The 16,831-nt window shown below is 42.7% G+C and overlaps 1 protein-coding gene across 1 annotated transcript in view; it reads left to right on the plus strand.

Annotated features, from left to right (window-relative positions):
* Positions 1 to 16,831, plus strand: part of Ern2 (endoplasmic reticulum to nucleus signaling 2) — a 77,788-nt gene that overhangs the window by 1,477 nt on the left and 59,480 nt on the right. The window lies entirely within an intron of this gene.

The following is a 16,831-nucleotide window of genomic DNA, read 5'->3' on the forward strand; positions in this document are numbered from 1 at the left end:
AGATCTATCTCAAACAGTAACAAAAACAAGAAATGGCAGCAGGAAAATCAGAAGTTAAAGGTCTTCCTTAGCTACATTGTCAATTCAAGGCCAGTCTAGCATACCTGAGACAATAAGTAAAAATAAATAGGTAATAAATAAATAATAACAAATAAAGCTCATGACTGGGAAGCCCAAAGCAGGTGGCTGCACTTGGTGGGATCTTCCTCGCCAGTGAGGCCTCTTTGCATCGTCTGACACAGTGTTGCTCATCAGACAGCAAGACCAGCAGAGTATCCCCTCTCAGGTCCGTTTTACTGTTCTTAAAAAGCCACAAACCAAGCCTAATCTGGGGGTGCAGATCTATAATCCCAGGCCCACAGGAGGCTGAGACTAGAGAATTGAAAGTTCAAGCCTGTCAGGTGTCCAGAGTGGGTTCAAGGCCAACCGGGACAATTTAGTGAGACGGGGTCTCTAGTTAAAAATTAGCTGTGCCGGGTGTGGTAGCACACACCTTTAATCCCAGCACTCGGGAGGCAGAGGTAGGAGGATTGCCATGAGTTTGAGGCCACCCTGAGACTACATAGTGATTTCCAGGTCAGCCTGGGCTAGAGTGAGACCCTACCTCAAAAACCAAAAAAAAAATATTAAAGAGTACTAAGGATGTAGCTGAGTGGGAGAGTACTTGCTGAGCATGTGCAAGCCCTAGCACTGCCAAAACACCAAAAAAAAAAAAAAAAAAAGCTGGAGAGATGGCTTAGTGGTTAACCGCTTGCCTGTGAAGCCTAAGGACCCCAGTTCGAGGCTCGGTTCCCCAGGACCCACGTTAGCCAGATGCACAAGGGGGTGCACGCGTCTGGAGTTCGTTTGCAGAGGCTGGAAGCCCTGGCACGCCCATTCTCTCTCTCTCCCTCTATCTGTCTTTCTCTCTGTGTCTGTCGCTCTCAAATAAATAAATTAATTAATTTTTTAAAAAAAAAGAGTAAAAGGGGACAAGAAGACAAGCACCATAGGTGGCTAGTATTTATTTTTTTTTTTTTTATTTGAGACAGAGAAAAAAGGAGAGGGAGAAAGAGAATGGGTGCTCCAGGGCCTCTAGCCACTGCAAACAAACTCCAATGGCATGCACCACCTTGTGCATCTGGCTTATGTGGGACCTGGAAAATCAAACCTGGGTCCTTAGGCTGTGCAGGCAAGTGCCTTAACTGCTAAGCCATCTCTCCAGCCCAGGTGGCAAGTTTTGAAAAATTTCCCTCCACTATAATCACATATACACATAAAATTTCTTGGGGATGGGAGAACTGAAAATTTCAATACAACAAGGGTTCAATTTCATATCCACTCTGGAGAAACAGATCACAATGCTCCAGCCCAGGGTAGAGACTTGCATTAGAAAAGCTTTGAGAATATTGATCTAACAAGTGCTTTCTTTTCTTTCAGATGCCCCAAGGACTAAACAACAGACAGAAGAGATGCTTCATTTCCTTTCAGGATCCCCCAAGGACTAGGGCATGTGGGAAGCCACGCTCCTCCAGCGTGAAGCTCACAGTCACTCCAGGCCAGAGCTGAGAGTCAGGCTGGGAGCTTAGCTTGAGTTCACTTCCAAACCCAGAAGGGAGTGAGAGTCCCTGACAAGCTGCAATTGTCACCTTAGGTCAGGGTGAAACGCTGATCTTGGAAGGAAGGGGTCCTCAGCCTCCTTCTCTGAGTCAGCACTCAGGAGGCCAAAAGGTAGGAAGATCATCATGAGTTCAACGCCAGCCTGGGCTATAGAGTGAACTCCAGATCAATTTGGGCTACAGAGAGACTCTGCTTCAAAAAATGAAAACAAGGGCTGGAGAGATGACTCAGTGGTTTACAGTAATTGCTTGTAAAGCCTGACTGCCCAGATTTGATTCCTCAGAACCCACATAAAGCCAGACACACAAAGTGAAGTGATGCATGCATCTGGTTCACTTGTAGTGGTGGGAAACCCTGGAACATCCATTCTTTCTCCTCTTCCTTTCTCTCTCCCTCCCTACCTCCCTCCCTCTCTCCCTCTTCCTTACCCTCTCTGTCTCTCTCTTTGGTTTTTTGAGGTAGGGTCTCATTCCAGGCTGACCTGGAATTCACTATATAATCTCAGGAGGGCCTCGAGCCCATAGCAATCCTCCTACCTCTGCCTCCCGAGTGCTCGATTAAAGGTGTGCGCCACTACACCCAGCACCTCTCTCTCTCAAATAAATAAAACTATAGTTTGAAAAAACAATGGAGGGCTGGAGAAATAGATTATCAGTTAAGGCACTTGCCTTGTGAAGCCTAAGTACCCATGTTGAATCCTTAGTACCCACATAAGCCAGATGCGCAAGGTGGCACATGCATCTGCAGTTCATTTTCAGTGGCTGGAGGCCCTAGCGTGCCCTCTCTGTTGCTCTATCTGCCTCTTTCTCTATCTCTCTCTAATAATTTTTTTTTTTTTTTTTGGTTGTCCAAGGTAGGGTCTTGCTGTAGCTCAAGCTGACCTGGAATTCAAGTGTTGTCATGCCTGGCCTGTTCGTTAAAAAATATATATATTTAAAAGCTGGGCGTGGTGGTGCACGCCTTTAATCCCAGCACTTGGGAGGCAGAGGTAGGAGGATCGCCATGAGTTCGAGGCCACCCTGAGACTACATAGTCAATTCCAAGTCAACCTGAACTAGAGTGAGACCCTACTTCAAAAAAACAACAACAAAAAAAAAAATCAATGGAGTAGGATGATTCAAAAGTCATCATAGTGCTGAGAAGAACTGACAGAGGAATGCTCAGCACTGACACATCTATATCACACCCTCCAAGACTCAGAGGCCATTGTGGAAGAGGTGGCAGAAAAAATCTAAGAGCCAAAGGAAGGGTAAGACTCCACACAGTGCACTCTTCCAAACAAAATGCCCGTGATATCCATGACCTTGCAGTGCATGGCACTACCTACACAAGACCCTCATAATAGGAGGAAAAGATGATGACATCAATATAGAAGTGAGACTGCTTGGAAAGAAGAAAGGATTCACTGGAGGTTGGATATGAGGGGGAAATGGAAGTGGGTTAGGAATTATCATGGTTTATTGCTTATACTTATGGAAGCTGTCAATAAAAGTTTAAAAGAAAGAGTGGAGAAACATGATTTATTCAATAACTGTCATTTGGGACAGCCATCCTTTATAGGGAAGAATAAAGCTGTACCCCTATCTTCTTAGACAAAATAAATCCCAGAGGCAATAAAAATTTAAAGGAAAAATGAAACCATATAAAACCAGAAGGAATCTGGGCTATATTTGGTTCGTCTTCAACAGGAGTGTCGTAGTGGGAATATGTGCTCCCCATAGACTATGGTGTTGTATTAAAGTTTGTGACTTGGGTCTCCTGCTACCTGATTATACGGGGTGTTACTGGACGTGTCCTGGGATCCAACCCAAAGGTGTGTGTAGTCTCTTACTGATTCATTATTCGATTTAACTAAAGAAAAAAAGTACGTTATATTATTTCAATCCTTTTTAATTTGTTAAGACTATTTCATGGTCTAGTATATGGTTTAACCTGGAGAATGTTCCATGACACTTCAGAAGAATGTGTACGGTGCTGTTGTCAGATGGAGTACTATCGTTGCTTTGGTGCACATATGTTTCTCAGATTTTCTTTCTTGTTTTAATTGACTAATGATGGACTTTTTTGCATGTGTGTGTATGCGTGGTATGGTGGCGGTGGTGGTGGTATGTGTGTGTGTGTATTTACATCAGGGTCTCTTGCCACTGCAAATGAATACCCATATGGCTTTATGTGGGTGGCTGGGGAATTGAAGCCAGGCCATCAGGCTTTGCAAACAAGCACCCTGTGGTAGTTTGAATAGATGACCCCCAATATACCCAGTGTTTTATTAGTTTGTAGTTTGTACCTGCAGCCACCTAGCTAGAAGAGGTGGATCTTTGGGTCCAGCCCTAAAGTGTGGTGGTGGATTTGAGGTTCCAATCTAAAGATATGCAAAGTGCCTAGTTCCACCTGGAGCTCCTCAAGTGTGCTGTGTGGCTTTTGGCTTGTGGCTTCTCTCTTTCTGCTTGGACCTGTGAAAGCAGGCCAGCTTCTTCTGACATTATGGAAATTCCCCTGGATCTGTAAGTTTCAATAAATATCCCTTCCTCCATAACTGTGCCTTGTCTGGAAGTTTATCTCAGTGAGCCTGAAGCTGTCTACTATATGCTCCTAGCCCCAAAAGCGAAGATTTGTTAAGAAAGAAAAAAGCAGAGATGAGGAAATGAACAAGAAAACTAAAAGTCTGCATTGAGACTGGTTATGGATATTATGTTGAGGAAGTCCAGTCATTGCCCTTAAAGGGATATTGAGTCCCCAGATTCTCCTTCCCTTCCACTTCCCCACCACCATGAGCTGAGCAACTTTGTCCACCACACAGTTCCCACCACATGGTCAAAAGCAATTGAACCAAACAACCACAGACTTAAACCTCTGAGACCACTAGCCAAAATAGACCTTTCCCCTTTAAGGTGATTCAACTCAGATGTTTGTCACAGTGACAGGATCTAAATAGGCACTAATTCTTTTCACAAGGTCCCCCCACCTCATGAGCTGGTTACCTCACAAAGGCCTGACTGACCTGGCAACATCACACCCAGGTTTAGGCTTCTACACTGGAACAGGGGTAGGGGACAAATACTAAGTCTGCAGTGGTTACATCCCATACAGGATGCTATCAGCCACCCATAATGAGCTTGACATCTCCTTTTGTCTTTTAAATATTTCATTTATTTATTTGAGAGACAGAGTATGCATGCCTCAGGGCCTCTTGTCTCTGCAAACAAACTCCTGACGCATGAACCCTGTTATGCATCTGGCTTTACGTGGGTACTGGGGATTCAAGCCTGGGCCTGCAGGCTGTGAAAGCAAGCACCTTTAACTACTAAGCCATCATCAACACCTTCTAAGCTTCTACCTCCACCTCTCACTCTTGCCTTCTTCTCACTGCAATCAATCTTTATATGGCGGCCCAAGGGCTCTAGAAAAGAAATCAGTGCATCACATTAGCCAATGACTCAGAAAACTCGGCTTCCAGTGGCAGAAACCAACCTCAGCAGAGACTAGGGAAGAGGCTGACTAGCTGAAACCCAAAGGAAGTCCAAGCATTGCCACATCATCAAGACACTGTGTTTTTTCTCTTGAAAGCTCTCCACATCACTACAAAGATGGCTCCCATCACCTCCACCCGTCAAGCAGGAAGTTTCTGCCTCTCCTAGCATCTGAGCCCATTTTGTGCCGCTAGAACAGGATACCACACACAGAGCAGCTTATAAACAATAGGAATGTGCTTGGCTCCCGCTTCTGGAGGTTGGGAAGCCTGGGAGCAAGGCCCTGGCATCTGACAGGGCCTTCATGCTGTGTCATCCCATGGCAGAAGGACAAGAAGGTGTGACAGACAGACAAGGAGAAACATCCAACTTTCATAATAACTAACCCACACCCATATAACAGCACCGATCATGAGGACAGAGCCCCCTCTTTAGAACCCAGTCCCTACAGTCCCGTACTGAAGATTGAGTGTTCAACACATGAACCTTAACGACACACTCAAATTATAGTTCCTGACATCCAAGCAGCCTGAACAAAGAACCCATACCCAATGAGGGCTGAGCTGGGGTCTTGCCCCCACTCACCTTGCAATGGGGAGGGACAGATAGACCATATGATCAGTTTGCAGGCCCTTAGTGACAGGGAGAGTCAGTTCCTGAAAGCAACTTAGTTTTTAAGCAAAGAAGAAAGGATTCAGGGCAGACTAAACAACAGATGTCACTGGAGAGACCCGTCATAACACCGTGTTTATGCTCACGGCATCCCGTGTCCAAGCAGAGGAGCACGAGACCTGGCAGAAACTGTGAACCGTGCGATGGATTATGCAAGAAACACAGGCAGAAGCTCCTGGAAGGACTCAATCCAGTTCAGAGATCCCTCTCACTAGGGCTTACATGGACAGAGTGTTTACAGTTTCAGTAAACTTCAACAGAGTGTTAGGGTGCAATTAGGAGCTAAGATAGATTATTTGAGTAGGCTAGAGAGGTGGCTCAGCAGCTAAATGCACTTCCTGAACACGTATGAGGGCCTGAAGGGGGTCTGAGACCTCCAGTTTGGATCCCCAGAACCTGTGTAAACAGCTGGGTGTGGCCTTGCATGCCTGTAACCCCAGTACTGTGGGGAGCAGAGGCCAGAGAAATGCTGGGGCTCCCAAATAGTAAGCTCAAGAATTAGTAAGAAATTCCATCTAAAATAAGCCAGTGAGTGATGGAGGGAACACCCAACCTTCTCCTCCAGCCACCACGGGCAAGCACACAAGGCACACCACTTACACTGTGTGTGTGTGTGTGTGTGTGTGTGTGTGTGTGTCACATGCACATTGTCTAAGATAATGCAGACAGTAAAGGGGCATAATGAAAAATGTTCTTCACATCCTATTCAAATCCTCATCCTGAGCAACCACTTTGACTTCTGTCTTGCAAGTTTTCCTGAGCTATTCATGCAAACACACGAAGAGAAATAAGGGACCTTATAAGAGAAATGGCCCTTTTCTAGAAGCCCCTCCCTACTGCCCTCCCTTCACATCTTATTTGCAGTTTACCTCAAGAACTCATGCAAAAACCATCCCAAGCAAGGAAATATGCAGTTCTGGAATCACCTGGTTTTTGAGGAGATTTCTGTTTCTTTGGTTGGTTGGTTTGGGTTTGGCTTTTCTTTTTCTTGTGATCTTTTTTGAGGTAGGGTCTCACTCTCGTCCATACTGACCTAGCGTTCACTCTGTACTCCCAGGCTGGCCTCAAACCCACTGTGATCCTTCTACATCTGCCTCCCAAGTGTTGGCATTAAAGGCTTGTGCCACCATGCCTGGCTCACCTGCTATTTTATTTTATTTTTTATCTTTAATTAAGCTTATTTTAGCCATTTGAGAGAGAGAGATAGAGAGAGAGAACGAGAGAGAGAAAATGGGCATGCCAGGGCTTTTAGCCACTGTAAATGAACTCCACAGACATGTGCTACCTTGTGCATCTGGCTTACATGGGTCCTAGGGAATTGAAGCTGGGTCCTTTGGTTTTGCAGACAAGTGCCTTAACTGCAAAGCCATCTCTTCAGGCCTCACCTGGTATTTTAAAAAGTGCTACAGCCAGGAGCCCCATCCAAGCTGGCAAAGGTCTAGGGGCAGACAGTAGATAGCAAATCTAAAATCTGGGAATTGGGGATTTAGCTCAGTGGATGAGTGCTTGCTTAGCAAGCTCAAGGTCCTTGTTTTGTCCTCAGCATGAAAATCAAAACAAAACACACACACACACAAAAGGGAACAAAAAAATTCAGTGTGGCTTCAAAAGGGCCCCAGCTGAAACTAAGAGTATTTGGGGAAATGAGTAAGAGTGCTGCTTCCTTGGTGAGCCTGGTACCAGTGCAAGGGTGAAGGAGATAGACACAGAGAAGTCTCAACCCTTACCAAACCAGAGATCCAGAGACACAGAAGCTCCCAAGACCTCATCACTGAAGCAGACCTAAAATGAATCCAACATAACTCAGGGAACTTTGTGGAAGAGGAGGCAGAAAGAATGTTAGAGCCACACATTGGGTCATTATGCACAGAGACATTGCCTCTTGTCCATAACTGATGGCTAACCCCACAATGCACGACCCATATTCTCCAACGAGGAGGGTCCCTGAGGAGGGGGGAGGAAGCTAACAATGGTGCCAACATGACAGTATACACTGTGTACATAACTAATAAAAAATGTTGAATAGGCCGGGCGTGGTGGCGCTGAAAGGCCCAAGAATTCAGAAGCTCAGAAATACTATCACGCTCCAAAGGGAGCTTAAGCGGGCCACCTGCATACCTCAAACTCCAGGTTTTACTCTCTGTCAGAAGCAAGTAAAGAATCCCTCTTCTCATTGTATCAGAGCCCACTCCTAATATAAAACTAGGTAAAAGGGCATGAGATAGCCCTCAAGGATGGGAAATGAGTAATGAAGTAAACCACTTATTTGGTTTCTGTAAATAGCCTACACCATAAGCCTTAATAGCCCACACTGTAAGCCTTAGTAGCCTACACTGTAAGCCTTAGTAACTCGCACCATAGGCTGTAGCAGCCTGCCTCAGACCACCAAGGTCATAGGAGGCTGATACCATACTCTGTTACCCCACCTAAGGAATTGCACAAGTGCTGACCTCCAAGGTCACAGGAGACTGGAACCACACTCTGCTACTCCCACCCAAGGACCTGCGCAAACGCTGACCACCAAGGTCATAAACTAATTGGCTTAGAAACTATGGGGTGGCACCAACTGACTGGCTAACACCCTGCGGGGCTCCTAATATTAGAAAATGATTGGTCTAAGACACAGGCTTTGTTAGAAACCCTATAAAAACTGTCCCATTCCTGCATTCGGGGCTCTGCAGTCCTCTACCCCTGTGCAGTGTACGACTGTGGGCCCCAGCGCGCTTGGAATAAAATCCTCTTGCAGTTTGCATCAAGACCGCTTCTCGTGAGTGAGTGATTTGGGGTGTCGCCTTATCCGGGCAGAGCGTGGGGACCCCCTGTGGGGGTTTTTTCCTACAGCGCACGCCTTTAATCCCAGCACTTGGGAGGCAGAGGTAGGAGGATCGCCAAGAGTTCGAGGCCACCCTGAGACTACATAGTGAATCCAGGTCAGCCTGAGCCAGAGTGAGACCCTACCTCGAAAAAAAAAAAAAAAAATGTTGAATAGGGCTGGAGAAATGGTTTAGCGGTTAAGCGCTTGCTTGTGAAGCCTAAAGACCCCGGTTCGAGGGTCAATTCTCCAGAACCCACTTTAGCCAGATGCACAAGGGGGGACATGTATCTGGAGTTCATTTGCAGTGGCTGCAGGCCCTGGTGCGCCCATTTTCTCTCTCTCTCTCTCTCTCTCTCTCTCTCTCTCTCTGCCTCTTTCTCTCTCTCTGTCAGCTGCTCTTAAATAAATAAAAATAAACCAAAAAATGTTGAATAAATAAAAACAAAACAAAAAATCCAGTGTGGGATTATCTCCTACAAAACAATAAAAGCCAGGTATGTTGGCACACACCTTTAATCCTGGCACAGGGGAGGCTGAGGTGGGAGGATCATCATGAGTTTAAGGCCAGCCTGGGCTACAGAGTGAGTCCCAGGTCAGGCTGGGCTAGAGTGAGACCCTGCCTTAAAAAAAAAAAAAAAAAAAGTAAAAAAAGTAATGACGAGCTGCGGCGAGCTGGATGTGGTGGTGCATGCTTTTAATTGCAGCACTTGGGAGGCAGAGGTAGGAGTATTGCCATGAATTCAAGGGCACCCTGAGACTACATAGTGAAATCCAGGTCAGCCTGGGCTAGAGCAACACCCTATCTCAAAAACAAACAAACAAACAAAAAGACTTCTGGGTAAGATGGCAGCATACTAGCCACGACAAAGCAGGCCAGGGAGGGAAGTAAACAGAAACACAGCAACATACACTCTTCTACTGAAAAGTGAAGGTGTATAAGTTATTATCAACCACAGCAGAGAAGCAGGTGAGACCAAGATCATCCAGAAAGGAAGAAACCGTCCAGAATCCCACTGAGACACTGGCAGCCCTGATCCATGAGCCTGCCTGGTGGGCAGCGCAGGCGGCAGGAACAGAAACAGGGTGAGGAGATTTTCCACTCACATCAGCCTGCTTGAAAAGGCTAGAAACCTGAAAAGAAAGACAGCAGAGACCAGCTGAGCTGCTGCTGAAGGCCACCCAGCACCGGGAGGGATCAAGCTGGACACCTGAGCACTGGTGAGAATGGAAGCCATTAAAAAAGGTAACAGGGCCTATTTATACAAAGCCAGCTACATAAGCCTGCACTGGAAGTGTTAATCTCTCTTTCCATGTCAGGAAAGGTTATATATTACATTTGACTGATATATCCTTGGTTGGCTTTACCCTTCTCAAATAAGCTGTATTTTGGTGTTGACTATTGTTGTATACGATGTTTCCTGCTTTTTAGGGCCTTTGTCTTTTTCTTAAGTCACTATTGGGGGAAGGGACTGACTGGCCCCAGGCTGAGTTGGAACCACTTTCAGACTAGAAATTGTGACCTCTTTGATGGGATTAAGGGTGTGGGGCAACACACACCCTTAGGGACCTTGGCTTGACCAGATCATCTGTTCGGTTTAATCCCCACACTTGTATAAATGCTCTGTGCTGGGTTTTATTGAATGTCTACGTTGCTTAGTTGAATTTTAGCAGATGCCAGTAATTTGCTTCACCCAGTCTTACTACAATACTTGAATAGCAGGCAAACTCAATACCTTGGGTCACTTCTGATGTTTCTCTTGGAGTATAAAACATACACCTTAAACTCATACACTGACGAAATATAAACTCAGATTTATGGCTCAGAACGCTGCAGATAATTAGAAAACCTAAGCATCAAATTAACTCAAGATACAAAAATCTCTACATCATAATACAAGAAACACAAAATATCAAGACAATACAATCCCACCAAAAGTTATAAATCCATTAGGAATGACCTCCAGTGAGACTGTTTTAGATCAAATGCCTGACAAAGATTTCAAAAAAAATGATTATATCTATACTCAAGGAAATCAAAAGAATCAAAGAAGAAAACCAATTCCTGAAGGAATCCAAAGAGAACACAGGAAACCAACTTAATGAAATAAGTAGGTCAATGCAAAACATGAGTACAGAAATATAAAATAATGAAAAAATACCAATCAGAAATACAAGAAATGAAAAACAGAGTAAGCCAAATAGAAAACTCTGGAGAAAGTCTCACCAGTAGAATGGATCAAGGAGAAGACAGAATATCTAAACTAGAAGACCAGGAGGCAGATCTAAAATACTCCAACAAAGAAAAAGACAAACTAATAGGAACGCATAAGTTTCAAGACATTTGGGACACTATGGAGAGAGCAAACAAGAATTCAGGGCATAGTACAAGGAGAAGAAATTCACTCCAAAGGCATAACAAGTATTTTCAACAAAATCATAGAAGAAAAATTCCCCCAAGTAGAAAAAGTGATGCCAATACAGATACAGGAAGCCTATAGAACACCAGACAAAAATCATGAAAGAACCTCTCACTGTCATATTGTAATGAAACTACAAAACACACAACCCAAAGAAAATATATTGAAAGCAGTTAGAGAGAAAAATCAAGTTGCATACAAAGGCAAGTCCATCAGGATAAGAGCAGATTACTCAACACAATCTTTAAAAGCCAGAAGGGCTTGGAATAATATATTCCAAGTTCTGAATGATAACAACTGTCAACCAAGATTACTTTATCTTGAAAAGGTATCCATTCAAATATATGGAGAAATAGGACATTCCACACAAAAAAGCAGGCTAAAGGAATATATGAAGACCAAACCAGCTCTACAGAAAATACTTGAGAGTATCTTCCATCCTGAAGAGAAAGAAAAGCACACAATAAGAAACCTGGAAAAAACAAACCATACTCAAATACTAGTTAATACAAGAGAGAAAAGGTAAAACCAGAAGAACTAGTAAGCAAGAAAAATGGCAAAAATAAATACATACCTTTCAATAATAACTCAATATCAACAGCCTCAATGCCCCAACCAAAAGCCACAGGTTTGCAGATTGAGTTAAAAAGCAGGATCCTGGGCTGGAGAGATGGCTTAGCGGTTAAGCACTTGCCTGTGAAGCCTAAGGACCCCGGTTCGAGGCTCGGTTCCCCAGGTCCCACGTTAGCCAGATGCACAAGGGGGCGCACGCGTCTGGAGTTCGTTTGCAGAGGCTGGAAGCCCTGGCGCGCCCATTCTCTCTCTCTCCCTCTATCTGTCTTTCTCTCTGTGTCTGTCACTCTCAAATAAATAAATAAAAATTAAAAAAAAAAAAAAGCAGGATCCTTTAATTTCCTACCTCCAAGAAACTCACCTTTCCACAAAAGATGTATGCTATCCTAGGGTGACAGGTTGGAAAATGGTATTTCAAGCAAATGGGCCTATAAAACAAGCAAGTGTTACTATCCTAATATTGGACAGGGTAGACTTCAGGCCAACATAAGTTAGAAAAAATAAAGAGGGTCACTTTATATTGATTAAAAGCACACTCCAGCAGGAGTACATTACAATCCTAAACATATATGCACCTAACATGGGGCTCCCAATTTCATCAAACACTATTAGAACAAAGGTCACAGATAACACCAAACACAGTTGTAGTGGATGATTTCAACACCCTATTCTCATCCCAGCAAAAAATAAACAGAGAGACACCTGGATTAAATGAGGTCATAAAACAAATGGACCTAACTGATATCTACAGAACATTTTACCCAAATGCTGCCAAATATACATTCTTTTGAGCAGGACATGGAACATGCTCAAAAATAGACCATATATTAGGACAAAAAGCAAATCTTAACAAATACAGGAAATAATTCCTTATACCCTATCTGATCGCAATATGATCAAACTATAAATCAATAGCAAGAAAAGCTATATAGCATACACAAAATCATGGAAACTAAACAATACTAAATGATGAATGGATCAATGAAGAAATCAAGAAGGAAATTTTAAAACTTCATATAATCAAATCACAGTGAGAACACAACATACCAAAACCTTTGGAACACAATGAAGGCAGTCCTAAGAGGGGAATTTATAGCGTTAAGTGCCTATATTAAGAAATTAGGGGTTGGAGAGATGGCTTAGTGGTTAAGCGCTTGCCTGTGAAGCCTAAGGTTGGAGGCTCGATTCCCCAGGACCCACGTTAGCCAGATGCACAAGGGGGCGGACGCATCTGGAGTTCGTTTGCGTTGGCTGGAGGCCCTGGCGCGCCCATTCTCTCTCTCTCTGCCTCCTTCTCTCTGTTGCTCTCAAATAAATAAATAAAAATAAACAAACAAAAAAAAAGAAAAAGAAAAAGAAATTAGGCCAGGCATGATTGCGCACGCCTTTAATCCCAGCACTAAGGAGGCAGAAGTAGGAGGATTGCCATGAGTTCGGGGCCACCCTGAGACTACAGAGTGATTTCTGAGCTAGAGAGAGACCCTACCTCAAAAAAGCAAAAAAAAAAGAAAAAAGAAAAGAAAAGGAATTAGAAAGGTCACAAATAAACAATTTGATGCTTTACCTTAAGGCCTTGGAAAAACAAGAACAAGGCAAATCAAAAATCAGTAGGTGGGAAGAAAAAATAAAGATTAGGGAAGAAATTAATGAAATCGAAACAAACAAAAAAACAGTCCAAAGAATCAATGAGACAAAGAGTTGGTTCTTTGAAAGAATAAACAAGATTGATAAACCCTTACCAAATCTGGCCAGAAGAGAGAAGAGACAAAGAGTAACAAAATTAGAGATGAAAAAGGCACCATCACAACAGATACCAGAGAAATTCAAAAAAATCACAGGGACATATTCAAAAATCACATATTGTACTAAATTTGAAAATCTGAAGGAAATGGATGATTTCCTTGATTTATATGGCCTACCAAAATTAAAGCAAGATAAGGTTAAGCACTTAAAAATATCTAAAACAAGTATGGAGATCTAAGCAGTTATCAAAAATCTCCCAAGTAGCCGGCATGGTGGCATACACCTTTAATCCCAGCACTCGGGAGGCAGAGGTAGGAAGATCACCGTGAGTTCGAGGCCATCCTGAGAATACAGAGTGAATTCCAGGTCAGCCTGGGCTACAGTAAGACCCTACCTTGAAAAACTAAATAATAATAATAATAATAAATATCCCAACTAAAAAAAGTCCAGGCCCAGATGGATCACTGGTGAATTTTACCAGGCCTTTGTGGAAGAACTCACACCAATGCTTCTCAAACTTTTCTATAAAATAGAAAAGGTAGGAATCCTACCAAACTCCTACAAAGACAGCATCACCCTGATACCAAAACAAGACAAAAACAGAACAAAACAAAACAAAAAAAGAAAAGAAAATTACAGACCAATCTCCCTCATGAACATAGATGCAAAACTTTTCAACAAAATATTGGCAAACAGAATACAAGGATATATCAGAAAGACCATTCACCCCAACCAAGTAGGCTGTGTCCCAGAGATGCAGCAGAGATGGTTAAACATGCACAAATCAATAAATATAATACACCATATAAATGGACTGAAGGACAAAACTCAGATGATCATCTCAATAGATGAAGAAAAAGCATTTGACAAAATCCAACATCCCTTCAGGATCAAAGTCCTACAGAAACTTGGAATACAAGGAACATATCTCAACATAGTAACGGCTATTTATAATAAACCTACAGCCAACATAATACTAAATGGAGAAAAACTTGAAGCTTTTCCACTAAAATCAGGACCAAAACAAGGGTATCCACTGTCCCCACTTTTAACTAATATAATACTGAAAGTCTTAGCCACAGTAATAAGGCAAGAGAAACACATAAAAGGGATACAAATTGGAAAGGAAGAGATTAAATTGCCATTATTTGCAGATGATATGATTCTATACATAAAGGACCCTAAAGACTCTACCAGCAAGCTGTTAGAGCTGATAAACACCCATAGCAGTACAGCAGGGTGCAAAATAGGCACACAGAAATCAGTAGCCTTCCTATATGCTAACAACAAACACAGATGATGAAACCAGATAATCACTCCCATTCACAATTGCATCAAAAAAATAAAGTCCTTGGAATAAACCTAACCAAGGAAGTGAAGGATCTCTACAATGAAAACGTAAAAACACTCAAGACAGAAATTGCAGAACAGACTAGGAAATGAAAAGACACTCCTGTTCTTGGATTGGAATAATGAATACTGTGAAAATGGAAACCTCTCACCAAAAGCAATCTATACACTTAATGCAATCCCCATCAAAATTCCAATGGCATTTCTCACAGAAATAGAAAAAACAATTCTAAAATTCATTTAGAACCTCAAATATCTAAAACAATAAACAATTTTGTGCAACAAAATAAGGTGGTATCACCATATCAAATTTGAACCTATATTATAGAGCCACAGTAACAAAAACAGCATAGTACTGGCACAAAAACAGACATGTAGATCAATGGAACAGAAGAGAAGACCCATATATAAGTCCAGGTAGCTACAGCCACCTGATATTCAATAAAAATGCCAAAAATACTCATTGGAGAAAAGACAGCTTCTTCAACAAATGGTGCTGGGAAAACTTGATATATATCTGTAGAAGGATGAAAATAGATCCTTATCTCTCTCCGTGCACAATAATTAAGCCCAAATAGATGAAAGACCTTAATATCAGACCTGAAACTGCTAGAGGAAAAAAATAGGGGAAACCCTTCAACATATTGGTATTGGCAAAGAATTTCTGAGTATAACATCAGTTGTTCAGCAAATAAAACTATGGATCAACTGCTGGGACCTCATGAAATTACAAAGCTTTTATAAAGCAAAGGACACTGTGAATAGAGCAAAGAGGCAACCTACAGAATGGGAGAAAATCTTTACCAGCTATATATCTGACAGAGGATTAATATCCAGGATATAAAAAGAACTCAAAAAACTAAATAATAAAAAATCAAACAACCCAGTTAAAATAGGGAAGATGGAGCTAAATAGAGAATTCACAAAACACCCAGAAGCCATAGATTGTTACTAGAAAATTTTCACTGTCAGGGATTGAATACCTTCCAGTGAGTTGTTGGCCAGGGAGATGGTGGTAACCTTGGGATGACTCAGAAGGCACCTTGGTGCTGAAAAGAAGTGACAGAAGAGTGCTTAGCACTGAAGTATCTCTATCACACCTTCCAAGGCTCAGGGTCCATTGCAGAAAAGGTGGCCGAAAGAATATAAGAGCCATAGGGGTATAAATGTAAGAGCCATAGGGGTGTAAAGCCTGCTGTTGTCTGATTAAATGCATAATTATTCTCACCAAACTGCCCTGAAAGCACTACACTTAATGTTCATATTCATATATTAATGGTATTCTCACGTTTGGTTAGAGAAATTTTTCAGATGGCAGTGACCACTGGGATGACCCAAAAGGTGACATAGTGCTGAGAAGAAGTGATGGAGGAGTGCCCAGCACTGAAACATCTCTATCACACCCTCCAAGACTCAGGGTCCATTGCAGAAGAGCTGGCCTAAAGAATGTAAGAACCAAAGGAAGGGTACAACTCCTTACAATGCAACTGTCCAAACAGAAACTGGCCTCGATACCCAAGACTTCACAGTGCCTAGCAATACCTTCACAAGACCCTCATAATAGGAGAAAAAGAAATGACATCAAAATAAAAGAGAGAATAATGGAGGGAGGCAGGGGATATGATGGAGAGTGGAGTTGTGAAGGGGAAAATAGGTGAAGGGAGGGAAATGCCATGGTTTATTGTCTATAAGGATAGAAGTTGTAAATAAATTTTTTAAAAAAAAATGTAAGAGCCAAAGGAAGGTTAGGACTCCTTATAACATGTTCCTCCAACCACAAAATGGCCTGGATATCCATGACCTCTCAGTGCCTGACACTACCAACATAAGACCATCATAATAGGAGGAAAAGATGATAACATCAAAATAAAAGAGAGACTGAGAGGGGGAAGGGGTATAATGGAGAATGGAGTTTCAAAGGAGAAAGAGGGGAGAGGGAGGGAATTACCATGGGTTATTGTCTGTAATTATGGAAGTTGTCAATAAAAAAGTAAATTTATTTTAATATATTTTTTAATTATTTATTTATTTATTTGAGAGCGACAGACACAGAGAGAAAGACAGATAGAGGGAGAGAGAGAGAATGGGCGCGCCAGGGCTTCCAGCCTCTGCAAACGAACTCCAGATGCGTGCGCCCCCTTGTGCATCTGGCTAACGTGGGACCTGGGGAACCGAGCCTCGAACCGGGCTCC

Source organism: Jaculus jaculus, chromosome 12, assembly GCF_020740685.1.
Source record: "Jaculus jaculus isolate mJacJac1 chromosome 12, mJacJac1.mat.Y.cur, whole genome shotgun sequence".
NCBI classification, from domain to species: domain Eukaryota; kingdom Metazoa; phylum Chordata; class Mammalia; order Rodentia; family Dipodidae; genus Jaculus; species Jaculus jaculus.